Here is a 26,748-nt window from a genome sequence, read left to right on the forward strand (position 1 = left end):
AAAGTTCAAGGGATTGAGAAATGCAATTTTCCCAGGTACTCAGAAGAGAGAGGAGTCAGAAATATTGGTGAACAGCAAGGAAAATGACGAGATAGACTTTAAGGTTCTTCTAGATCTATTATCCCAATTATTTCACGTGTGTTTTTCTTTTCAGTAAGGTTGCAAAATCCTTGAGTACAGGGACTATGCCAAATACGAGATAGTCACTCAACAATTGAATGAATGATTGATGCTGTTAGAATTTAAGGACAAAATGGACCTTTGAACAAATTGCATCTACTGTCTCCAAAAATGTATCTATTAGGTTTTATTTTGAAAGTAAATAAGAGATGTAGTCCCTGTTCTAAAAGAAATTTATCCTCTAATTGGGTGGTAAATTAGGTACATTTTTGGAAACTACTAAGTAACATACACACATGGGAAAAATAATTTAGTATCCTTGACAGTAGCAAGAAATGGTGCATTGTGGACCTGGGTACTTGTTTTTCTGAGCTGCTGACATTTTACTATAATACAAATGTGAGCTCTTTCAAGGTATTGAGGCTCCTGTGGGATAATGTTTTAGATTTTATAGCTGTAAAATGTAATTTGCTACCTTGGATTTGCCTTGGCTGAGAAGTTAAGACAGAGGATGAGCTCATTAATAGAGTCAGCTGCTAAAGGGAGTGGCTAGTACAGAGAAGGCTGAATTTCAGGAGGGTCAGGAATCAGAACCATCCCTTCATTCTCTCTTGTAATTTAAGAAGAACAGCCGGGGGCATGGAGTCCCCAGTAAACTTTTCAAACTTAAAAATTGTAACTAAGATCTTCTGTTTGTAAAATGCCAACTTTAAAACCATCTTGAGAGGCTATGTGAACGGACAGAGTATGTGTGCTTTCATGCATGACAATGAAAGGTGAGGCGTATAGGCAAAAAGATATCTAAACTATATCTGGGATAATCGCCTGTTGGGTCCGTTGGGAAGTAGAGGAAGGTCTGAGAGTCATGATTCCAAAGAAGTGTTGCAGGTTCAAAGGCCATTGTTTTGAAGGAAGTTGTAATAAAAACTTTTACCCTGTGCCAAATCATGGTACATCCATCCCTGAAGCTTGCTGCCTCCTCTCTAAAAAGAAACAGGTGGAGAAGTCTCAATGAGAGGCCTGAAGAAACAGATCCATGCTGATCAGACAGTGAAACAAAATGCCAGCGAGGATATAACCTAAATCTGAAAATCATGCCAGGAGACAATGAAAGGATCTCCCTTAACACTTAGAAAAGCTGTATTAATGACAGAAACCAAAGGAAATTGGCTTTGTATAACCTGTTTTCTAATCTCAAATCTTCCGTAGATTATGCCATTATGGGAACAGAAAGAAGATCTTACTCAACTTTGCATCTTCAGTGTATAGCCCAGCAACTGGCTTGTGGTAAGTGCTTACTAAGCATCTGTAGAATGGATGAATGGTTGAATGGATAAATGAACTCATGGACAGCCTACTCCAAGTGATAGGCTAAAGTGAGAAAAGGAATGAATAGGAAGGCTTGGTATTAGTGTGAGCTCTGCTGCAAAGTAACCACAGAATTTTCACAAGTTCCTTAACCTCTTGGGGCCTCCGTTACCTCATTGGTGACATGGGGTGACAGAGCTGGATGATCTTTGGTGTGCCCTTGCGCCCTGTTATCAGTGGTACCTACATGGACAACTGACTCCTATGCTAAGTCAGGACACATCAGACATTTATGGGAAGGTTGACGGTAAAGACTAACCATGTCCTTCTACCTAAAGTTCCTTTTTCTCCTTTTTGAGCAGGGCATTGAACTAACTGATCCATTGTCTGAGCCAGGATGGTAATTCTTTTTGGTCCACGTTTGCTATTTGAGCACAGAGAACCGTTTCATTCAGTTTTTGAATCTTCAGTAACTAGTGCTTTTGATGTAGAAATATATGTTTATTTGTTAAATTGAAGTTAACTATATTATTATATTCTTATGTTTTCTTTCCTAAAAAATAAGGGAGCCGTTTCTTCTAATTTCCCTCACCCGTCTATTACAACCCCCCTCCCCCCACCAAAAAAGTCTCTTAGCCCATAAAACTGTGTAAGAGTCACCTGGGATGGACTGTTTGTTAAAATGCATATCTCTGGGTACAGCTCCAGGCTGATTAAATCAGAAGAACATCTCCTAATGTTTGAGAACCTCTCTCTCCTTGGGCAAGCAGTGAGAAGGAAACAGCAACATTAGGCAATAAGGTGATGCTAGGATGATCTCAAGTTAAGATGACATTTTATCACTGCAGAATGATGCAAGTTATAACAGGGCATCACAAGATAGCATCAAAGTGCAACAACCCATCTCCTTTCTGAGCCTCTGTACATCACAATTCACTCCATCCTGGGACAGCTGCAGGGCTCTGATCTGGTGCATAGAAACAGGAGTGACTGCACTGCCGGGATTTAGTGCCAGTGAACAAAGACCAGCCACAGAAACTGCTCTAAGTGGGAATAGAACAATATTTATGTGGCTCAGAATTGTTTATGGAAAAAGGGGTCTCTTTTTCATTTCTCTGATGTGACAGAAGGAGTTCTACAGCCAGGGGCACCTGGAGTCAAGGGTAAATTGTTTTCCTTGCTGTCATTTTGACATACGCAGACCGGAGGCAAGCGGGAAGAGTGCCTGTCTCTATCACTGTGGGGTCGGAGGCAGCAACATCTCTTCCTCCCTCCACCTCGTCTCATGGTGCTAACCTCCTCTCCAGGAGCACCTGGAGGAGCAAAAGCATTCACTTTACTCATTAAGTTCTCTTGAAGTTAATTTCGTTTTACATACACATCTTAGCAAGGGTCTGGGACCAGGTGTGTGTTGGCTTCATCTCCGACACCATTAGAGTACGTTTCTGTCCTCTGCTCATTCATCTTCATCCTGTTCTCTATGGGTGGATTTAATTCCCTGTTTTTAGAAAAGGCAGTTCAGTCCAAGGGACATTTATGTGGGACATTTTATGTGAAAGGTACTGTTCTGGGTACTGAAGAGGATATAAAAAATGGCAAAAACCTAGTCGAGAAGCTCACAATTTGGCATGAAGTCACTTACAGAAATAACTTTAATCATGGTAGATACAAACGGGAAGCTAGATGAAGGAAGGGATTAGTGTCAACTAGCAGGATTTGGAAAGACTTGTTAGAGTAGAACCTTTAAGGTAAAAAATGTAGCTGGAGTTATTCACACTGAATAGTAGTTCTAATAGCCAGGCCCTGGGAACTATATGTGCTGACTAGGTCAAACATCCAGAATTTGAGGACAAACTCAAAAAACAATTTCCTCTTTCACTGAAGGGAATGGAATGAACAGCAACAACAAAAAGATTCCCCATTTGCACAAGTTACCCATGATCTGTGGTTGGGTCACTATAAATAGGGCATCTCTTACATTCTATCTAGATTAGACTTTCTCAAATCAGCTTTAAAAAGCTGTGGTCTATAAATGTTAACTCTGATGTTGTAACAGGAAAGTGAGGGGTCTGCATGGAACTCAGCAAAGTTAGAGGAGGAGAATGAGAGTTGTTCAGGTTTCATTTTAAGCAGTTATCCAAGAAAACTTTCTAAAATAATTTATATATCTTGTTTAGCTCAATGAAAATAGTTCTTAAGAACTTCTAAGTCTCTGTTCTAATTATAGGTTCAATTACAATATGTTTTATATTCTTGTTTTCCTCAGTTTCACAGTTCTCTGTGATGAAATTGTGTGTGTGTGTGTGTCTTTGTTCTAAGATATCAAGGTGTATGCTATCCAGTATGCACAGGTGTTATATCCAAGTATCATATAGAGTATTTTCCAGGTATTTTTCATCTACAAATAAAGAAACCAAACCAAAATTACCTATGAAGAGATCCCGAACTACCTTTGAGGGGAAACATTAAATCACTGTATTAAATTTTCAGCTAACTATAACATAGTTTTCCAGTGGAGTATAAATCTATACTTTCATGTATTTTTGTATCTGCCCAGTGGATTGCTTCAGCTCAATTTCTTGTATCACATTAGTTCTATAACACAAGGGAATTTCTATCTTTTTCAAACTCCTGAACAGGCAAAAAAAAAAAAAAAAAAAGAATTGCTAAAGAACATGAAATTGCCAACAGTTATACATATTGACGAATCAAGGAGTTTGCGTGAAACTCCTGAGAGCAATGAAATTCAGAGTCAAGGTTAAAATTCATTACTTAACACCCAAGGTGCCCTGCAGGGATCTCAGAGCTGTGGGTGGTCTCTTATTCCATCTGTGCAGAAACTCTAGGCTGTGAGAGCGGATATTCAGAAGTTTTAGGTTTCATTTTGACTTTGTTCATTTGAGCAAGTGCAGTGCTTCAGGTCAATGCTGTGTTCAAAGGGTGCTGGCATTGGGTGCGGTGCCCTCCCTCCCCCTTCCATCCCTCCCCATCCTCCCTCTTTTCCTTCCTTCCCTCCCTCTCTCCCTTCCTTCCTTTCTTCATTCCTTCCTTCCATCCTTCTTTCCTTTTCATATCTTAACAAGCTTTGTAATGCTGCTCCAGGGAAAACTAATGGAGTTGCCTTGGGATCTTGAACAACACCCCTGTGTAAGCTGCATAAATTTCTTTTAGCTGCAGGTAAACCAAAAGTTATGTGAAGTGAAAAAGAAAAGGTGACAGCTGCTGAATTCTTTTTGCTAGCCCAAGGAGACTTCGTACTGCATGTTACAAGCTGATGGGCAAAATCTTAACCTCTTCTGACCTGTAAAGATAAGAAAAAAAAATCCTAAGCCTTTTTTCAGGGGTACTATTTCTTTCATAGTTAAAAAATGTGGGAGATGATTTCTTTTCTTTTCTTTTTTTCCTGTTATTTGTCAAGGAGAATGGTCTGGTAGTAAAAGACTAAATTGAAAGGAACTCAGGTAGAAAAGGCCTGAGTGCTGGGAATGTAATTTTACAAGACTCGTTTCCTTTACTCTGTGTTTTTCTCCTTGAAGGAGATAACTCGATTTTATACTTTACTGTCTTATTAACAGAATGCATTTTGGAACCCTGCCACCGCTAACAGTATCAGAAGGATTTAAGGCTGCTGAAATACACTTGAAGATTTAATTCTGCTGACCTCAGCTTGGATCTGGAGTAAAATCTAACCATAGATTAAGTGTTTAGCACTGTATATTGCAATTGGTGCTTCTGGTCATAAATACTCATGTCTATTTCTGTTTCAGACAGCTCTCCACAGGTTTCCTACTCGGCACGGCACACAATGCTTGCTTCCCAAATGAGGTTATTCTCTATAAGGCTACCCCTTCTATAACTCTTTTTATAGACTCAAGCCTCTGCTCTGTTGAGCAATTCATTATAAACTCCCTGGTGCGCTTTGCGATAACAAACACTGGGTTACTGAGAAGAGCCTTCTAGAGAGGGAAGCCTGTATTTCCTTCCAGACAATATTTAATCTCCTAGCAGCACTGACTAATAAAAGCAAAAGATCAATACAAAGCTGTATTGCTAGGATGAAAATTTACTAACACAGTCATTCATATCACAGGAACATCTGGTTAAAGCTTCAGGGCTCCCTTACTTTCTTAGTTATGATTTTATGAGTCTCTCCAGACTCCTTTTTAGGATTTTAGCAGGCATTTATAGCGGGCTGGACATTTTAATCTTTTTAATGTGGTTATCTGATCTCCGCTTGGCTTTCTCACACTGACTGGTCATCTTCTCCACTTCTCGCTTATTGCACTTGAATCAAGTTATGATAAGCTCACCCTGTAATAGCCCCCAGTCCTAAGCGGGTCTAACTTCATGTAAGTGGCCTCCTGAGCTGCTATTTATGGTCATTTCTGTGAGGCACTGTCTTTAAAACCCTGGCATTTAGTGCCTTCTTCCTCTCCCCATGACTTGGAATATATAAGGACTATTGTAAATCATATAGCCAGGCCTGTAGATACACTCTTTGCTAGAAGAGATTTCTGAGGCCTGAGGGGCGAGCCGAGGAGTTCAAGTTTATGGCCCTGAACCAGATGGACATGTACGAGTTTGACTGGATGATGTGGTACCCATGAGAATCCGGCGCAATCCTCACATGGTCCTCAACATGGTGGCTTAGTGGGGAATTCATCTGTGGTTGAATTTGCTTGTTTGCTTGTTTGTTGAAGGAATCAGAATTTGGTTCCTTCAGGAGACACATTGATTCAAAAGTGGTCGATAGATGGAATACTAAAATCCACAAGGTAATTCAACAAAATGACGTAAAGTATAGAAAGTAAACGTAAGTGTAGTCTTACGTCTAATGTTTTAACAAACTTGGATGCCATGACACTGGAGGAATGGGAGAAGTAATATTTAAGCACCTACTATGTGCAGGTCCCTGGCACACATTGGCATATTTAATTTTACAATGGTCTGAGGTAGATATATTTGAACTAGGATTTGTTTATTGAACACCCAGTGTAATGCAGCCATTGGACCAAGTGCTTAATATGTTTATTATTTCATTGGTTCCTCATAACAATCCAAGGAAGTAGGTATGATTATTCCCCTCATTTGGCAAGTGAGGAAGCTGAGTCTTAGATTAAGTTGTATGCTTGGGCCGAATAGCCAGCAAGAGGCAGCACAGGGATTCTAACCCAGTGTGTCTAACTGAGCTGCCTTTCTACACTATGCATAGCAGTGCCTCAGTGACTAAGAAAATACATAAATAGATACAAAGTATTGTCCTAAGATCTTATAAGATTCCTTTGCCATTTTTCAATAACGCCAGGTCATCTACTTCTGCTGAAAAAAGCACATCAGTTATTTCAGGAGATATGAGTCATCACAGATCTTCAGATAAAAGAAAGAACGCATCAATTCACTTAGTAACATTCTTCAGAGGAGGAAATTGAAATACAGTTTTAACCTGATTACTTTGCTTTGTCTTACCTGGGCAAAGGAAAGTAGTAGCACATGTTCCCTCTCTCTCCTCCTTCAATGATGCCTCAGACAGGCTGTGAACAAACCCCCTCCCCACTCCACTTCCACCCCGTCGTCATCACAGGTCAAATAAAATGGAGAGGGTATTCATTGCAGATGGGGTAGCTTTGTCACGCATCCCTTCTCTGAACTGGCTGCCTGGCACAGAAGACGATCTAAGTAAAATTGAAACTTAAGCTGTTTAGCAATATGAGTCAAGTAACGTTTGTCTTGGACCCCCTGCAACTTCTCGGAGCCCATGAGTAGCTCAACTGTTCTTCAGTCACATTAATTAGCTCAGTTGTCCCGGACAGGACGGCTGGACGGAGGGCAGGGGCTCTGGAAGCCTAGCCTGCAGTTCACCTCGCATCTCAGAGACATTTCTCAGCTTTGTTCTGAGGAATATTATGGGTCGGAAACACTCAGGGGCTGGTCGCCTACACAAAGCAATTTTCCCCAGGAGAATGACAGAGCCATCTGCTCTGACACTGAGAGTCTGGAGGACGGAGAGGGGACAGAAAGCAGAGGAGAGGCCAAAGACACGCAGAGCTCCTGGACAAAAAGACACGAGCTTTCAGTGAAAGAAGAATATGTTAGAATGGGCTCCTCTGAGTTCTAAACCTCACCCATCCCCTGTTACCGCCCAGGCAGTTGGATGATGACACATTCCCCTCGGAACGGTGCCCAGTCTCCCCAACAGCTGTGCCCAGAAAGCCATCAGATCCAGGTCCTGGCAGCTGGGGAGCCTGCATTCAGCCAGCTCCAGCCTTGAGGTACCTTCACTACCGAAGAGAGGAGTGCTGGGATAGAGTTTCTGAGCGCTACAACTTGACCACGTCTTCCAAAGATTGATGCACAAGGACACACATATCACACAGAAGGATTTTCTTTTCCTCCAACAAACACGTTGCCCCGTTCCTTTTGTGTCTGAAGAAGGAAAGAAGAAAATCCAGCTGTGCATTTCTCTCTGACGGGCATGCTTCTGTGGCATTCCTTTCATGAAGCCACGCTAAGAAATTCTGTCAACATTATAAACAAGTCCATGTGGGAAGTTCTTTGTGACTGTTATTTTTCCTGGGGCGGGGTGGTGGTCATGGTGGGTAGGAGGAGCAGGATAACTGCCCCAGGGGGCTCTACTGCTTTTAGCAATGGGAGCAATGTCTGATAGATCTCAGTAACAAGGAGACAGTCATCCTGGAGTTCTAAGTGTCTTCTCGTGCCTTCTGTCACTCCAAGTGGGATGGAGCACAGGTCTGGAGTCAGGCAGCCTGGGCTCCAATTTAGCAACAACATTTGACACTGAGAATGTTTTGGACAAGTAAAGTAACTTCTCAGCATAAATGGCCTCACCTGTAAAATGGGAATAATAAAGCTAACTTTGCAGGAGGACTAAATAAGATGATGTATGTAAAGTTCTTAGCATAGGTAAATACTCCCTCTGTGGAGGTTTTCATAATTAATGAGTAACATGTTGCATTCACAATACTGATGCGTATGCAAATTTCTCATCTTTTGCCTCTTAGAGGGAAGCGCTTGATCTGGGATCTTTCCAAGTGCTGGATACAAAAAGCCCCCTGTTCTGAGAAGTGTTGAAATGCTTCTTTCCCTTTCCCAGACTCTGTTTGCTCCACAGTGCCCTGTCAAAACATCTGGCCCCTTTTGTCCCATGGCTTTCCCTGTCCTATTAAAGCCAGTCCCCATCACGTGGCCCTTCCTGTTGACCTCAACTTTTTAAAAATTATTATTATTCACCTTAACGCTTGAAGATGATTAGAGCTGAAAGGGTGAAAACAGCAATGAAAGTTGAGATTTTTCTTTTGCAGCAGCTAATTTGATTCCAACAGCACTGGAAAAAAATGTTTTTATTTAATAATGAAGAAAGCTTTGATTATTTTTAAAAGTTTCCCACCCTGGCTCAAGATTCAGAATTCAATAAAAGGAGGTAAAGGAAAGTTGGCGTCTAGCAAAATATTCTCAGTGGACTAAGGGGTCATTCCTTTGTCTGGAATATTCTCCCGACCAGGTGCCCACACATGATTACACGAACTCTGGTTTGTCTTCTGCTAGGAGAACAGAGTTTGTCAGGAATTCAGGGTCCTAGTGCAAACGTGTACGGCTTCTTTCACACAGGCAACCCCAGTGGTTCTTCCATGATGAACTGCTGGAAGTAAAACTCTCAGTATAGAGAAGGTCTGAATGCAGAACCTGAGAAACTCCACGAGCTTTTTTTTTTTTTTTTTTTGTCTGCACTGACTATCCTTTGCTGTGGATTAGGCCACTGCTTATTACAAATTCAAATCCTATCTATATATTGTTCATGGTTCCTTTGTGTCATCAGGAAATTAAAGTTTGCAGCTGGCCCCTTCATCTTGGCTAATCATGCGGACATAAAGTCTTTAAAGGCCCTCGGAGTGGCCCCTGCAGGGGCCCCACTCAGCACTTCTCTCCGGCAGGACATTGTTCTTCAGCTGTGTTTTCATCCTCTGCCCCCTTTGGTATTAAGCTCCTGCTGCTTTGAGTCCCAGCATCAGACTGTCATGCATCATTTTATCATGGCCAGACCAACACCCACAGGGAACCATGTCCCCATGCTGAGCCCTGCAACTGACTGGAACTGTTTTAGGGGTAGCCAGGACCTCCTCCCGCTTCTGGGGATGGCAGTTACATCCTGAAGATCCACACGGGGAGCCGGGGTGGAGCAGAACCGGGTGCCTCACTTCACTAGGCTGGTGAGGGGCTTCAAGTCACACTTGCTCAGAGCCGAAAGATGGTAATTATTTGAAGCTGGGAGGGGGACGACGGGGCTACAGCAGGGCAGCTGCCAATTTGCCAGCTCCTTGCAAATTGATCTGACGCGCTACGAAACCCTAAGTCTCCTCTCAGGGATCATTTAATATCCGGCAGAGTTTACACCTGGTTTCTGAGATTCCCTGAATTAATTGAATTCTCATTAGAATACTTCCTGCCTTCCCCTTCCACCCTTAGCTGCGTGTGACCCAAAGTTCACAGTGGGAGTGATGGGCTAACCAAATCAGTGTCCCTGGCCTCTTCCATTTCATTTCCCACACCACTGTGTGCCCTCCCTCCTCCCTGAGGGACCCGGCTCTGCCATTCTTACAGGGGAATGGAGAAGACTTCCACTTGCCTCCCTTCTGGAAGTTACATGTATGACATTTTTACAAGCATCTTAGTATTTGTGTTGTCTTACATATGGCATTGAGTCTAATGTCCTTACTTTCTTTTGTATATTCAGCAATGTTTTCTCTTTCCCAATGACCATATTTTCTTTTGACATATCACTGGTTTTAGATACTTTGTTAGGACATTGGAAATTGTGGGTACATTTGTGTGTGGCACGTTATCATAAACATTCACTGTCCAGGAGGCCAAAAAATGCTTAAAAGTTTATTCTACACAAATGCACTGTGCACGTACTGTACATTTGTAACCAAATCCACCACACATCCATTTTAAGATACAGTCTTGCCTTATGTTTACCATCTGGGACAGTTCAGTGATGTAAACCATTTTACATATCTCCCACAAAGTTGTAACTATTTTATTATGTTGAGGCTAATTTGTTCTTCTTAAAGAGATCTCATTTCATTTCTGATTTGCTTTGGGATTATACCCCATTTACACCAGACATAGTCTCATAGTGACATCACCCTGGCTAGAAATTGGAAGGAAGAATGTTTATGGCAGGAGAACACTACACCATATAATCATCAGATCTCTAAGGCAGAAAGGTCCAGGAAGAGGAACACCAAAGATGGATTTCATTTTGAGTTGGTAAAAACACACTCATTTTCCAACACTCAACTCAAGCATTACTTCTTCTTTACCTCTTGTAACACATCTCTCTCCACCACTCATCACTTCTGTACCATTGTCTGCTAGCAGTGCACCTACCCTGTCCTATGAACAAACATTTATACATTTGTATCCCTAGTCAATGTGAGCTGCCTGAGATCAGGGACTGGGTCTAACTCAGAATTATGTTCCCTCTTTAGAATTATGTTACTAGGAGAGTAACTCTAAGTTGAAGGAATAAATGAATGAATAAGGACATAAATGTCCCCTCTGTCCCAAACTGAGATATGACCCTTTCTAACATCAGGTCAGAGGCCAGGAAGAAGAGTAATTGCATGAGCCGTTCTTTCTCTCCATCCACCCTTCCTAAGTGTTCTCTAAGCACAGAACACTCCTCCGAACCACATAGTCTCCCACACAAACCCTTGTTCTCTCCTCTTCATTTTCTGGTCTCAGCTTCAGTGTTACTTCCTCACGGAGGTTTTCTCTGATTCCCTAAAATAAATTTGATCTCTTGGGCTGTCCACCTCCCATGGGGCCAGCATGTCTTGGTAACACAGCATCACACTTGGAATCATCGTGGGATTAGAGGAGCAGGCTGCCTTCTGCAGGCAGAGGAGAGCGTGGGTCTGGGTGAAGCCAGCCTAAGGAGAGGAGGGGCCAAAGGAGGAGAGAGACCAAGGGGTATGCTCAGCTTCTTCTTCCTCTCTCACCAGACAGAAAATTCACTCCTCCACCCTGGGAGAAGCATAAGCCCTGGGGAGAAGGGCCAGAGCTATGCCTCTGAATCCCTCATGCCAAATGGGAATCCCCTTCTCTTTGAGGAAATGCCTTTTCCCTTTCTCCTGCTCCAAGCAGATGCTGATTTAAAATATAAATTCACTGTTAAATAGAGCTGAAAATATATTTTTTGATCCCCACTGTGCCCCTGAACCTAGCAGAGTGCCTGCTACACAGTAGTTGCAACAGTTTATGGGTGGAAGGAGGGAAAGAAGGAAGGAAGGAGGGGAGGGAAGAAAATAATGTTTCTTTACCACACACTCGCTACCAACATCAGGGGTACTACCAGTCTAGATCTATTTTAGATTTAAGAGACTAAGATAGAAAGGATTGTATTAAATTCAACTGATTTGAGAAAAACAAAAGCAATAGTGTCCTCTCTATCACACACACACACACACACACACACACACACACACACACACACACGTTAAAACCTACAGGAGGCATCATTCCTGTGCTGTAGGTTCCAGGTTAGAAACAGAGCTGCCATCTCAGGCAGGTTTCCTAAGGGGAGAAGTGATTGTCTTTAGAACCAAACTATTTATAAGTTCAATAATACTGGTGGTTCCAAAGCCTCGATCACAAATTCTAATGCATTTTTATGTCTATTCCTATTGAGTACTTTCTCATTATTTTAAGAAACATATTTTAAGCCCTCACTGAATGCAAGACCCCTATGCTGTGTGCCAGGAAGAGGCATGTACCTAACATGGTCCTTACTCTTAAGAAGTGCATTACCAGGACTTCCCTGGTGGCACAGTGGTTAAGAATCTGCCTGCCAATGCAGGGGACATGCGTTTGACCCCTAGTCCTGGAAAATCCCACATGCCATGGAGCAAATAAGTCTGTGTGCCACAACTACTGAGCCCGAGTGCTACAACGACTGAAGCCTGTGTGCTGGAGCTCATGCTCTGCAACAAGAGAAGCCACTGCAATGAGAAACCACTGCAATGAAAAGCTCGTGTACCACAATGTAACCCCTGCCCTCCACAACTAGAGAAAGCCCTTGCACAGCAAAGAAGACCCAACACAGCCAAAAATGAATAAATAATAAATAATCTAAAAAATTTTTTAAAAAAGAAAGTGCATTACCTCGTAGAGGGGACACACAAGAAAACAGGCAATTATAATAAAGTGCAATTTGTAGTTCAGCGTTAATACAGAAGGCCAGAGCAGACCCAGAATCTTGGAGACCAGAGACAGCTTCCCAGAGAGGGGGACGCTTAAGCTGAGATTTAAAGTTTGAAAAGAATAAGCCAAAATTAGGGGGAAAGGAGTTCTAAGCAGATGGAATGATATGTGCGAACAGCGGAAGGGAAAAAAAATATATGTGGCATGGAGGGAATTTTAAAGATGCTCATGGGACTAGTCTACCAGGGGGTGGGATTGTCGCTTCTGAGCTTGTATAGAAAAAAAGCAGCACAGTTGATCTAATCCAGATTGGAACCCCTGTAGAAATGCACTGAAATGGTAGACCAAGTCCTTCCTCACCCCTAACAAATTTGCATAAAGTCTCTTTGACCTGCAACCAGAGGAGGCCTGCTGCCCAAGCAGTTAAATGTAGGGGCAGGCAGAGCAGACCTGAGGCTTTAGATAAATGTCTGTGACATGTAACAGTCCTGCCTTTCAAGGACTCTTCATGTGGGTGCCTGGCCTTTCTGCTGTCTGCCACTCTTCACTTCTATCAAACTTTTCTGATCATCTTTCTTACTTCCTTTGAATCACATGACATTTGTAACACATACCATTGGCCTCCCAGCCAACAGTCATCCTCTACTTTCTGCCTTGATACCAGACCTCCTTAGTGTTCACCTTCTTGGAGCTGTCAGTCCTCATGGAAGGTAGAGATTGTCCCCAGCCCAAGGGAGTGAATCTTGAATGATATAAGTCTTTGTGGATCTACACTAAGTGATCGTGATGCAATCTTTCCAGTTAGACACGGGGGGGTGGGGTCTGTTGGGTTTTCTTGAGAAGGAACACAAGTCAGAGAAGTTCTTATGTTTTCTTTTGAATGTTGCCACCTGCACGTGAAAACTGAGGCATTTCTATTGGGTCCATGAGGGAAACTGGCCCAGGAAGAAAACATAATGCTTTGAAGATGGCAAAGAAGAAAGAGGATAAAGCCTTAGTCTTTTCTTGTTTTTCCCTTGTACAATTTTTTAAATTGGAATATAGTTGACTGAGAGCCTTAATCCTTGAAGTTATAGTTGAACCAACAAGACTTGGAACCATTTTAAGGAAAAGGAAACTGAGATCTCATGGGGTAAGAGATCTATCCTTGGCTCCATGGATAAAAAGCCATGAACAAAAAACTTTAACTTCATGTCCAGACAGTTTCCCGCATTTCGCCATGTCCATCCCTGTGGTGCATGGATGCTGGTTTCCCAGGTCTCTAAGAAAGATTTCTACAGGTACTGATGGAAACGCACTATCTTTACACCAAGAAATGAAGATAGGATCATGGGGAAGATATTTTAGGTAACTTAGCCATTCAGTATCTCTCTAATTGGGTATATGGAAACATCTATTCCCTTTCTCCTTAGATGTCCTGTCTCCTGATTCTGTTTATTCATCTTCGCTAAGCACTGGAGATAATATGGTGGGTAAAACAGACTCTCTCCTGCCTCATGGTCCTAAATTTAACGTCACCATTTTCTTGATGCTTCTGTAAAGTTGAACCTTCTTCCTAAAAAGGGAGAGAGATCTCAAGGTCAGAAAACAGAAATAAAGAAGGAAGGGACCTACAGCTAAGGAAAGAGAGAAAAGTCTATTTGGTCTGAGCCAGGCAGTGGGAGACAAGAAGACTAACGCGCTGGTCCCCTCTGATGTGGCTTTGTCCCCAAGGGACCATGGGGAGAAGAGATTTACAAGTTTTTATTCCTTGCCAGGGTTTTGTTTGCTCCTCTTGGATAGGGATAATTTGGCTCAGTTTTAAAGCTTTTGGGAAATAATGCAGCCTTAAGCATAGCTGGAAAGAGACACACTCCAGTCCCTAGAAGATGAGGATACATTGAGTGCCAATGGCAGAATCCCAAAGGAACTATTGTAATAGGCTCCAAGTTTAAGGTAAACAAGTTAAAATTTATATTTGGGAACTGGTTCCCTTGGGACTTCAGATTGCCTCCCAACTCCATTCATGAGTGGAATGTACCCTAAGGCAGCTGGGAAACTCACATTCCCCTCCTCTACTAGGCTAGAAGGACTGGGTCCTGGTAGAACATTGCTTGAGATCATCTCAGTGTGAAGATTGGTCTAAACAGAAAGATTTTCTTTCAACATTGACAAAGTTTCCTTTTGGCTGAATCTGGTCTCTTGATAATTCAGAAACTTACTACAGCCTTCTTGGGACTCTCTACTGGGAAATAAGAGGAGACATTTACCTGGACCAAAACCTAAACAATGGTAAAATGTTGTTCTAGCCCCAGGATACTACAAAACAGTACATATATAGTACCCTCTGCTCCCAAGGTAACATTTTAATAGAGATTAAATTACATGAAAATAAACACTAAGAGCATCCTTAAAAAGAAAGAGAAGTCATCAAAGAGACGCCTGAGTATAGAGGTAGGGAAGATGCCTTGCTTTGTAGGTCAGGATGGAAGTAGATGGGAGTGGATGATTATGTGGTTACATATTGTAGAGGTCAAGAGGGAAGACTCTAGAACCAGGCTACTAGGTCACTAACTAGCTTTGTGACCTGGACATCTTTCAGTTTCATCATCTCTGATGTGAAGTGATGACCATCTCTGTCTCCTAGACTTGTTATGGGGATTAAATAGGTACCTATTAAATAGTACCTGGAAAGTACTTGAGACAATGCCAGGCATATATAAGCACATCATAATAGTGTTAGGCATAAGACCTTTTTTTGAACCAGGTTATGGTCGTCTTCTCTTCCTACCACTGTCTCTGTAAGTCTCCCTCCTTCTGTGGCACTGTGTCTTACTTTGGAAGGGTGAGGCCAAGAGCTTCATCTCAATGTACTGTTCCCTGTGACAGCTTTGGTCCTGGTATCTGGAGGAGATGAAGGCATCAGTCATGCTGGGAGCAGGCCTACTTCCTGACCCCTCAGTAAATATTTGCTGAATAGACCAATGTACCATCCTGGTGGAACAGAAGCGGAAGTTGCTAAAACCAAAACCAGGAAAGAGAAATTACTTGATGCTCAAACCTTGAAAGGCAAGATAATCAGGGATCCTCTTCAAACCTCTCATGAATACAGTTGCTACTTATTCACAGATGGAGGGGCCAAGGAGAGGGCAAGAGGAAGAGTAAGAGAGCAAGGCCATGGAAGTCTAGGGAGGATAAAAGACGTGGGAGCTGACATACGTTGAGTGCCTAACATATGCCAGGCAATGAGCACATTACATATTTTTCTTTAAATCTGACACTAATCCTACTGGATAAATATTATCATCCACACTGTACAGAGGTTAAGTATATTGTCTAAGATCACCCTGTGGTGAGCTGCAGAGCCAAGACTTAGTTCCACATGTGTGTAACTTCAAAGCCCTTTAACTTTCTGTTGCACCTTACTAATAGAGCTTTCTCTCAATTCTTCAGCATAAACTGGAATGTTGAGCTGGAGAGCCTAGATGTTCTACAGTTAGACAGGGCGGCAAGGGCACTGAGGTATTCTTCCCTTTTCCTTAAGGACTGAATCATGACTTATTCAGACTTGGGTTCCACCCCACTTCCCAGCCCATGCAGGTCCACATACTCCAGTTCAACTGTTTGTGCCAGTAATTACTCATACTTCCTTAACTATAATTTTTCCCAGCTGTGAGAAAAACAAGCATTGAATGCATTTCTAACCTGCAGTATTTCCTCAAGTTCCAAGGCATACTCAGGTTTATTCTGGATTCTGTTAACCCTGTCCTAGCCATTGGTAAACACCAACAACCCCACCTGGTGCCTGACCACCACACTCCTCAATGCCATTGAGTGGATAACTGGGGGCAACTTCAAGGTCTAGTTCATATTCTTGTTTGCTGAGAAATGCCATGTTCAGTTAGGGTGGGCACATCTTCCTTAGAACATAGTGATTGGACTGTGACCTCCCCCTAGGACGTTTCAACCATCCACTCCCATGGTGGCACTACTTGGCCTTGTCTTCTGGTCTAAAACCGGGAGCCTGGTTTACACCTGGTTCTCTCATCCTCCTCCTGTCCCATCCTTTCAAAAGGCATTGGTCATTTAAGAGTCTTCCCTTTGGAATTCCCTAACTACTGTAAAGACACAGAGCCACTTAATCCAAGATGACAACACCTGCCTTCAGGCGCACAAACCGCTTACCCAGCAGGGCTGCCACCCCAAGCTGCTAGGAGCTTGGTGAAGGGAGTATCATCCCTACACTGAGCAACAGTGTGACCTTGAAACAGCCCCATCACCACGCACTTGCCCTTGGCTGTTTTGGCAGCATCCCTTCTCTTGCCTTACAGTTGTGATCCATTTATGTTACAGGCACGGAGAGAGGGTTATCACGATCCAACGAAATGCAATGCCTAACATCAAATGTTGGGTAAGGGATAATTAAATAAATCCATCTTTTTTGGCTTTAATTGCTCTTCCTGCATGATTCCCATAGGAAAAAGGAATCATAAATAGTCACCCTTGGCCTTTGTGGGCTTTTCTAATCTCATAACACAACATTGCACATGGTGCCCTGTCTCCTGCAGAGGGTCACGGTGAACACCCAGCCCTTGGGCTTGGCCGCCTTGCTCTGTATGCCATTAGCAGGACTCTAGCTGCCAGATTCCAAATGCTGCTTACACTCAAGTTTTCACAGCTAGTTTCTTCACCTCTTTAAGTTTTGCCAAGCATACGTTTGTCTTGCCTTTGGGGGACTATTTAAGTGTAATATGTAGAAAGCTACAGTATCAAGAACTGTGTTGGCAACTTTACACAGCGTTGAGAAAATTTACCCTATTACATCAAATTGTGGTTATTTTACAGACTGTCAACACCAATGCTTGATTTCTAATGGATGCTTTTCTTCCTTCAAGCTGGGATAAACTCTCCCAAACTCTCATTGGGGCACCATTCCTCACTTTTTTCCTTTTTTGCTTCTCTCCTGCTGTCACTATTGGGTTTAAACTAGATATACAGACTTGTCTGCTCATTTCAGGACACTTCTTAATTCCCTTCACACTGTATTTTTCTTTCACAGCCTCCACCTATTATTTCCAAAGGGAGTCACCCCTCAGTGAAGCCATGACAAGCTTCTTTTCCATTGCATTCCAAGGTAAGACTATTGAATTCGGCCTCACTTGGTATCTCTTAACTTTTGCCCTTGGCATCCAGACAACTGTTTGATTTTCAGGATGCTTGCTGTTGAACTTCCTGTCTATATAAATGCACTTGGGGAGTCTCTTGCTCCTCTAGCCTGCTTTTTCCTCCTCCCAGAGCTTCCCTTTCCCTTTCCATGCCGAGCAATTATTCTTATTAATTATTCCAGCTAGCAGTAATTATCAGCAGTACATGCCCCAAGCCACATTAATAACAGAAATCTCTAGGACACTGAGGAATCATCTGGGAGGCCCCCTCCTCCTTTTGATTTGCCTGGCACTGCAAGTTATGCTCTCTGCTACTACCCCCACCCCTCCCACATGCCTCTGCTTTGCTCTTACACATCCCCAGTTGCTGCATTCTCCAACCCTGTTTGCTGGTGTGATAAAACAAGGTAATCTAGACCTGTGTGGTTATAAGCTCCATGTCACTACGGTAGCATGTGAGGCATCTGAGCCTTGGCGCAATTGAAAGCCGTCCTTAAGCAGCCCCTAAAGTTGGGTCCTGAACACTCTATTAATCCTTCGACCCTCATTTGTAACAGTTTTTCATTTGTATGTATTCTTACCCTTTGCTCATTTGTCTTGGCTGTCATTTGTAAGTAGTTTAAAATCTCAACAGCAGGTCGTTGGTGTATTTAAAGCAATGCTCTTGTTTTATTAGAAAAATTTTTGAAAATCAATTTGGTTTGCACAGAAGTCCAGGAAAGTTAGATGATTAAGGAAGTTCTTTTATGTTTACATGGAAAATTGTATGAATGATGGCCTTTTGAAAACTGGTGAACTGGCTCAATTCACCAAAATATTTCACAAGAAAAGGCAAATGACAAGGAACAGAGAAGAATAGATAGAATCAGTTTAGAACAGTGCATATTTCTTCCCAAAGTAACTTTGTGTACTAAAATGAATGTGTGCTTGAGAAATGAGATGCTGTTTCGCTAGCGTAGCTCCTAACTGTGACTTGGAAACCATCTGCCCTTTGGAATCTTCTTTTTTTAGTCCAAAACAACAAAGTTTGAAACACTCGGATATAGTGTCAACTCTGACTTACTACAATTGCAAACCATCAGCAAGTTTCCAGAGAGGTTGCAATGCAAGGTGCTAATTTGCAGATGTTATAGCAAAGATCTTATTACTAAACCACTACAGACCACATGTGGCAATGGTAAAAATCAGGTGGAAAAGAGAATTTTCAGCATTGTCAAAACAGTGCTTCTATGAGTTGTTGCCAAGTGAACAACAAAAGAGGTTAGCTAGGTTTCTTTCTTCCTTCCTTCCTTTCTTTTTCTTTCTTTCTTTCTTTTTCTTTCTTTCTTTTTCTTTCTTTCTTTCTTTCTTCCTTTCTTTCTTTCTTTCTTTCTTTCTTTCTTTCTTTCTTTCTTTCTTTCTTTTTCTTTTTCTTTCGCCTTTCTTTCTTTCTTTCTTTCTTTCTTTCTTTCTTTCTTTCTTTCTTTCTTTCTTTCTTTCTCTCTTTCTTTCTGACACAGAGGGAACACGGAGGAGTATGTGAAACAGTCTGGAAAAGATAAAATTTTCACAGTGACTTAATTCCTCTGAAAAACACTTCAAAGAACAAAAGTAATAAGAAGTGTGTCGCATTCCGACACCGTGCCTACCTGCTTCCAGCAGGAAATACCGATACACAATTGTTGAGGCCAGTGGTAAAAATCCAGTCCTTTGCAAATTTATTTAATTTAAATAAGCTTCCCCAACATTGGGGGGATGTGTTCTCTCAGTGTGCTTCATTAGTGTAGCTTACACCACAAAACTGGCTGTATTGAGAAAGATTGCACCATTATCAAATAATTAGGAATGCCTTAGCAGGTGCATACACTTACCTTAGTAATTAAACCCTTGTTAAAACACCAAAATCCAGAGACTTTAAATGGTTACAGCATCCCAAAGGAGGTAGCCCAGAAAGTGATTCTATAAGGTTGTGTCATTTGGGAACAGGAATATTGAGCAGAGTCTCTTTTCCTCTTGGGATGCTTACCAAGCACATCTGTGCACATCATGAGAGTCAATAAAAATTGCAATGACAATGCTAGACCAACACCCACCGCACAAGGTGCTGGGCAGATCCAGCACCACCCTGCTTGGAAGCAGATACAGTGTAACTGGGCTTTGTGTTGCCATTGTTTCAAGAATGGAGCATGAGACAAAGAGGAAATAAAAATGAGAATCTCTGAAATCCTCAGCCTTCTTTTTTCACATTAGGGAGAAAAGGGCAACTGATATAAATTTCTCATGAAATGCCTTCATAAAACTTAACTCTGAAGTTTTTGACAAAATGCACAGGTTGGTTAGCTTTTATTCCCCATTGGCTTTTGAGGTATAGGCTGGTGTAAATATGACGAGCAGCCACCCAAAAGCCAACATTCAAAAGCAGTTCCCTAAAATCTTGCAGCCAGCAGGCTTAGAGTGATCCACGTACCTACAGATTAGATCCATTTGCTGGGGTCTGGCTGCCTATGCAAGAGCTTGCCTTCCATATATAAATGTAATTGTGATAAATCTGGACTCAACAGCCATGGGGCATTCTGAAGATGATATCTAGGGGTTGCCATGACAACTGCCTAGAATTCCTGCTGTCTTTTCATGGTGAAGTTCCTAGGTAAAGCCTGGAAGGTATCTGAAATAAATCATCAAAAGGTAGGACAGCTGGAATTGGTCCATGGAAGAAATCCAAGGATGTGAGTCCATAAGTCCTGTGGTAAGGAGGTTGTCACTTGAGGACAAATTTCCATCACTTTGTGGAATTTAGGCTGAGTATCTGAAGCAATAGGATTTTTATGGAGTTTGGTGTTCCTGAGGCTGAGATACTGTGGTGTGGATACTAAAGACCTCAGTCAGTCATTGATGTAATCACTCCCTGGGAGCAGAACACCCTGCATTCCTGGGGACACACACACGTCTCAGGAGCTCTGTGGACCCAGCCATGTGGCAAGAGGTATTGTCAGTCTGTAAGTGGCAACTGAGCCTCACGTGTAACCGTCTCTATTGCAGTGAACACTTCTGTCTGGAAGGCCTCCTGACACCACCAGTGGGGTTGGGGTGGTATTGCTCATTCTGTTTCTGACGCTCACCGAGCTGAGTCCTCGTTATTCATTTGCTCGGAGACCTCGGGGGGAAAAGAGGGGATAATACCCTGAGCTACACTGGTAATTGTGAGGACTGAAGAAAATAACAAATGTGAAACACTGAACACAAGGCCTCGCATTTAATAAACACTCAATAAATATCCTCTTCCTTTACTCCTCCCCCCAAAATATAAAACATGATATAAATACAAGACATATTATTATGAACTCTAGAATCTGTGGATCATGAGGCATGTTATTGAGACTCAGTTACCTGGCCAGATCAGTACTCCCAGTCCAATTTTCTTTAATTAATTATTTATTGGCTGTGTTGGGTCTTTGTTGCTGCACGTGGGCTTTCTCTAGTTGCAGCACATGGGCTTTCTCTAGTTGCAGCGAGTGGGGACTACTCTTCATTGTGGTGCGCGGGATCCTCATTGCTGTGGCTTCCCTTGTTGCAGAGCACGGGCTCTAGGCGCATGGGCTTCAGTAGTTGTGGCACATAGGCTCAATAGTTGTGGCTCACAGGCTTAGTTGCTCCGCGTCATGTGGGATCTTCCTGGAGCAGGGATCGAACCCGTGTCCCCTGCATTGGCAGGCAGATTCTTAACCACTGTGCCACCTAGGAAGCCCTCCCAGTCCAATTTGCACATAATAATAATGTAAGTTTTCAAAGGGTGAAGGGAAGTGGTAGTTGTTTTATCATCAGGATCAGCAGACGCATAGATGTCATGTGATATTTTAAGTGATAAAACAGCTGAGAAGGCCAGAATATTTGAATCTTCCATATTATGCTATAAATTTAGGAAGGTGGTGGTTGTGCCCCTTTACTCTAACCTGAAGTGAAGGAAAGTGTTAAATAACAAAAAAGAAGATTGTGGTTGTGTGAAATAATGCCATAACTCTGGACCTGCAGGGGATGTTTTGAACATATTATTCAATCAACCGAAACAACCAGTTCAATCAACCCTTTTTCACCTGTAAAATAGCACATCTACTAGAGCAAACTGTTTATATTTTTGAACTTTTCATTGAAGTGTAACACATTCAGAAAAGTATAAAATCATAACTGTATAACGATGAATTTTTACAGATGGTAATATTGTTATTTTTTAATGTCATTTAAATATATTCTGTTATAAACCATTAACCTTTTTTGTTTTTGAGTGCTTTATCAAAATTTTAGAATTCAAGTGTTACAGAGTTTTTAGTCTTATTCTTTTTTTATATTTTAAGTTAATGTAGAGCAATCTTGATCTTTTTCTAGTGTACAGTTCTAAACACTTTAATACATGTATAGATTTGTGCAACACCATCACAATCAGGACACATAGCCGTTTCATTGCCCCCAAATCTCCCCCATGCAATCTCTTTGTAGTTGACTACTGGCAACCATTGATCTGTTCTCTGTCCTATAGTTTTGTTTTTTAAAGAATGTCATAAATAAATGTGATCACATAGCATGTAACCTTTTGGGTCTGGCTTCTTTTATCTTGCATAATGGTTTTGCAATTCAGCCATCTTGTTGCATATATGAGTAGCTCATTCATTTTCATTGATGAGTAGTGGTCCATTGCATGAATGTAACACAGTTTATCCATTCATCCATTGGAGGAGTTTGGGGATGTGGCTAGATTTGGATAACTGTAGAGATATAAACATCTGTATGAATGTTTTTGTGTGAAAACACGTTTTCCTTTCATTGGGGTAAATACATAGGACTGGGATTGCTGGGTCTAAACTATTACCACTAAATCCACCTAGCTTTACAGTCCACATTATCTTGATCAAATGACTATTTCCTTCTTGGGATTAGCAGAGCTTTGGATTTTAGAGAAATGGGAATGATCTCTTATGGTCCTCAGATCAGGAAATGTCATTTTTATAATTTAACATTCTATTTTGCTCTTATTATAGGTAACTTTCTATTATAGTTTTTATAAAAATAATAGACACAATTTTTAAAAATTCACTAATTGAAAACATTGCTCTGTATGTTTGAGAGTAAAGCTGTAGGCGTTATTATGCTGCATCCCCAACTATTTCAGCATCTGTCTCCTAAGAAGTAGACATTCTCCATTTTAACTATGATACCATTATTACATACAAAAAATTAAGATTAGCTTTAGGTTGGTATTTTTCCTCTTAATACTTTAAATATTTTACTCCACTCTCCTCTTGCTTGCATGTTTTCTGAGAAGTCAGATGTTAATTCTTATCTTTGTTCCTCTGTATGTAAGGTATTTCTTTCCTCTGACTTCTTTCTGAATTTTGTCTTTATCTTTGATGTTCTGTAGTTTGAAAATTATATGCCTAGGTGTAGTTTTTTGGTATTTATCCTGCTTGGTATTCTCTGAGCTTCCTGGATCTGTGGTTTGGTGTCTGACATTCATTTGGGGAAATTCTTAGCCATTCATTATTGCTTCAAATATCTCTTCTATTCCTGCCTCTCTTTCTTCTCCTTCTGATAGTCCCATTATGTGTACGTTATACCTTTTGTGGTTGTCCCACAGTTCCTGGATATTCTGTCTTAAAATTTCTAAATCTTTGTTCTCTTAGCTTTTCAGTTTTTGAGGATTCTATTGATATATCCTCTACCTCAGAGATTCTTTCCTCAACTGTATCCAGTTACTAATAAGCCCATCAAAGATAGTATTTATTTCTGTTACAGTGTTTTTGATCTTATTTCTTCTTCTTCTTCTTTTTTTTTTTTTTTTTGGCCATACTGCTTGGCATGTGGGATCTTAGTTCCCTGACCATGGATCAAACTCATGCCCCCTGCATTGGAAATGCAGAGTCTTAGCCACTGGAACACCAGAAAAGACCCTCTATCATTTCTTTGTTATTGTTTCTTAAAATTTCCATCTCTCTGCTTACATTTTCCAACTGTCCTTGCTGTCTACTTTATTCATTAGAGCCCTTAGTATACTAATCATAGTTTTTAAAAAACTTTTATTAAAGTATAGTTGATTTACAATATTGTGTTAATTTCTGCTGTACAGCAAATATATATATTTATATATATATTATATTATATATTGTATTATACAAACAGTAGGACCTTGTTATTTATCCATCCTAATCATAGTTGTTTTAAATTCTCAGTCTGATAATTCCAACATCCCTGCCATATCTGAGTTTGGCTCTGAATTTTGCTGTCTCTTCCAACTGTGCTTTTTGCCTTTTAGTACATCTCATATTTTTTTTTTGATAGTGAACATGATGTACTAAATAAAAGGAACTGTTGTAAATAGGCCTTTAGTAATGTGGTGGTGAGATGTAGAGGGAGAAAAAGCATTATATAGTCCTTAGAATAGGTCTCAGTCTTTTAGTAAGCCTATGTCTTTGGACTGTGAACTTCTCAAGTACTTCTAAGTACTCCTTCCTCCTCTCCCCAGATGGGACAGGAAATGAGTATTTCTTTTCCCCCAAGGAGTTTAGGCTATGATAAAATCCCAGCAGGTTAGGCTCTGGTTAACTAAATTCTCCTGTGGGCAGACCTTGTTAAGAAGAACAGAATGCTCTGATGTATTTCAAAAATGGTTACTTTTCATCTCTAGAAACTGGCTGAGCTCCTGGAGGTAAAACTCAAAAAGGCATGGGGACTCCATTATGTCTGGGACTCCCTGGAGTTTTTAACTCTCAAACTTGCCCACATCGAGCCTCTAGCAATGTGTCAGTTACAGTTTGAGTTTTCCTACCCTGGCTCTAGTTCCTGCAGAGGTTTCTGCTCACAGGTTTCCAGCTATGGTAAGTTCTCATTCTCTGTATCCACTTGTCTGCCTCTCCAACTTTGGGGCAGCAGTTTGCCCTGTGACCTCCCTTCATTTACAAATAAATGAAACTTTTAAAAATGAACTTTTGCTCATTTTTGTTTGTTTGGCTTTTCACTTGTTAGGATTGAGTGGTAACTTCCAAGCTCCTTACATGCCGGACCAAATTTCCCCAGTAACCTCAAAATGACCTTTTATCTTCTTCAGAACCTGGGAACCAAGTAAGTTTCACTCTTCATATTTGGTTGTCTCTTTAGTTTCCTTTAAGCTAGAATAATAACCCTTCCTTTTTAATTTTATTTTTATCCTTAAGACATTGAAACTTTTAGAGTTGAGGGCAACTGTGTTGTTGAATAACCCTTATCCTGGACTTATTTACTCGTGTTTAGACCTAGGTTAAGCATACGGTAAAAAGTATTACACAAGAAATATTATATGCTTTCTATTGCATCACATAAGGAAGCATATACTAACCATTTTGTCTTTGCTAAATTTGATACTGGTGTCCACAAGATCTGTCCATTTATAAAAATACATTTTCACTTTTGTAATTAATAGGCAATCTGTGGTGATACTTTAAGCCTGTGAATAGTCTATTCCCCAACAACCATCCACTCAATGGTTTTAGCATCCATTAATGATGCTTGCCTGAAATCATTTATTATATTAGAGTTTGTAAAATGGTGATTTTCTAATTCTATCATCCTTCTACATTTATTGTAAAGAATAGCTACCCCCTTTTTTTCTCCTCCCTCTCCCCATATCATCATGGATTCAGGGACTCTTTTTGTTTTATTTATTCATTATTCTTTCCTTGCTTAAATTGTCTCCAATTTGTCCAGTAAAGATCCTTTCAAGCTGGTTCTATGGCTTCTTGTGTCCTTTTGACATGATCTCATTAATCTCTGAGCACTTGGTTGTTTTCTGGAACAATAAGACATCCCAGGTTCACCTTGTACTTTCTCTGCCCCAGCTTTGAAAACAGCCAAGGCTGGAATATTATTTAGAAACCAAGATCTGGGACACAGATAATGCCATTTTTGGACACAGTCATCAATCAGTTTGCCCTACAGCTCTCTAAGATGAAGTCTTGTGCATTCTACCTAAAGCATGCTTCCCCACAGGGTTCCACCCATGTCTCTCTCTTCTCACTGTCACCACCTGCTTATCCCCATAGGTCTGGTTTCTGCAAAAACCTCTCTACGAGCCTCCTTGCCTCCAGCCTCTTAATCCTCAAATCCACTGGAACATGAGTTTTACAACATGTACAGGGAAAAGCAGGCTTCGGAGTCATACGGACCAAAATGTTGAGCCCAGCTCAACTACCCTACCCACTGCATGACATTGGGTAAATTAGTAAATTTTCTGAGCCTCAGTTTCTTCATTTGAAAAGTAGAGATAAGAGCACTTACCTCACAAGATGTGAGAATTAGACATAAAAAATATATGCTAGCCACATCCATGAGAACCAACTTAGCACTCAGCCTCTTCTATGGAGCCTGCCCCACCCACAGCCTGGAAGGAGAAACACCATGTTTGAGGTGACTCCAGTGGATTACAGCTGAGTGAGTTGGAAGGATTTGCATAATGAGAAGAGAGAGAGAGGTAATGGGAGAGAGAGAGTGAGGGGGAAAAAAGACTGGAGTTAGTCAGTATTAGACAATGAAGCTAAAATGTCAAAATGAAGAACTGGTGCCAGCTGACTAAAGATCAGTCATCGAAGAAGTTGCTCAAGGTGGGGAGAAGACTGGAGAAGCACCATGCCCTGCCTCTCTGCCTGTGGCTGGTCACCCATCCTCCCCTCCTTCTAGAGGACTTGCACTCTTCAATCACCTCCCTCCAGTATATTCAGTCCTCTATGTTAGCTCTAGCTTAAAATCATAAAATCACACTTACCATTTCTGCTTCTTTGAAAAACATCTTTCTTGGATTCCGCATTCCTGCCAGCCTGCATTCCATATTTCTACTTCTCTTCCCAGCAAAGTATTCAGAAAGCACAGTCTGTGGTCTCTATCTGCACTTTCTACAACTCAATGAAACTTCTATTAAGCTTACCACTTACTTCTAAATTGTTTCAGTTAATTCACA

Source organism: Hippopotamus amphibius, chromosome 11, assembly GCF_030028045.1.
Source record: "Hippopotamus amphibius kiboko isolate mHipAmp2 chromosome 11, mHipAmp2.hap2, whole genome shotgun sequence".
NCBI classification, from domain to species: domain Eukaryota; kingdom Metazoa; phylum Chordata; class Mammalia; order Artiodactyla; family Hippopotamidae; genus Hippopotamus; species Hippopotamus amphibius.